This window comes from Buceros rhinoceros, unplaced genomic scaffold (genome assembly GCF_000710305.1).
Source record: "Buceros rhinoceros silvestris isolate BGI_N320 unplaced genomic scaffold, ASM71030v1 scaffold69, whole genome shotgun sequence".
In the NCBI taxonomy this organism is placed as follows: domain Eukaryota; kingdom Metazoa; phylum Chordata; class Aves; order Bucerotiformes; family Bucerotidae; genus Buceros; species Buceros rhinoceros.
The window spans coordinates 21,761-22,438 of record NW_010429534.1 but is presented as its reverse complement, the minus strand read 5'-3'; the positions used below and the strand labels follow the sequence as shown (position 1 = coordinate 22,438).

Sequence of the window (678 nt, the reverse complement as noted above, 5' to 3'; positions counted from 1 at the left end):
CAGGTAAGATAGGCTTCTCCCTTGGCTCATCCTGTGTAGAGGACCCCCCCCCCCCCTTTCTCTGTTTCCCTCTTCATTGAAAACTGAGAGTGTCTAGGTATGATTGCTTCCCTTGGAAAAATTGTTCTTTGGGAATATTTCCTAGATTTAAAAATTTCTGTAGGGTTTATTTAGTTACTTAACATTGTGCTTTATTTAAGCAAGGTTGGCAGACAAATTGCTTAAAATGTGTTGTTTCTAATATGAGGAAACAGAGATAGCTGAATAATTAAAGATCACGCTACTGAAATGTCTTAAAAAACCTCCAACTTGTTCCAGTAAAGTGGAATAAAATTTCATTTTTTTGATACCATGTTGCGTAAGCTACTGTTGATTTCCCTTGGAGTCCTAAAAAACTTACTCTCTTTCAAACTAGCACCAATTGATTCTTCCGTCGTATACATAGCTGTAAAGATACACTATATTAATTTTTTTTCTATAGCAAAATGACTGTTTCACATTTGCTTATGTACCAGGACAAGTAAAATTTTTTGTGTTAAGACTGATCTTCATTCCAAAACCATTTACCTTCTAATAGACAATCACGTTTGGCTGCTTCCCAATTGATGAATTCTTGTAGAAAGCTTTTGTAAGAAAGTGAAATAAATGTATTCATACAATGGCATCACCTTTTTTTTT

The 678-nt window shown here is 34.4% G+C and overlaps 1 protein-coding gene across 1 annotated transcript in view; it reads right to left on the bottom strand.

Annotated features, from left to right (window-relative positions):
* Positions 1 to 678, bottom strand: part of LOC104499180 (brain-specific angiogenesis inhibitor 3) — a gene marked incomplete at its 5' end in the record, with an annotated part of 41,992 nt that overhangs the window by 21,000 nt on the left and 20,314 nt on the right. The gene's annotated exons all lie outside the window — the stretch shown is intronic.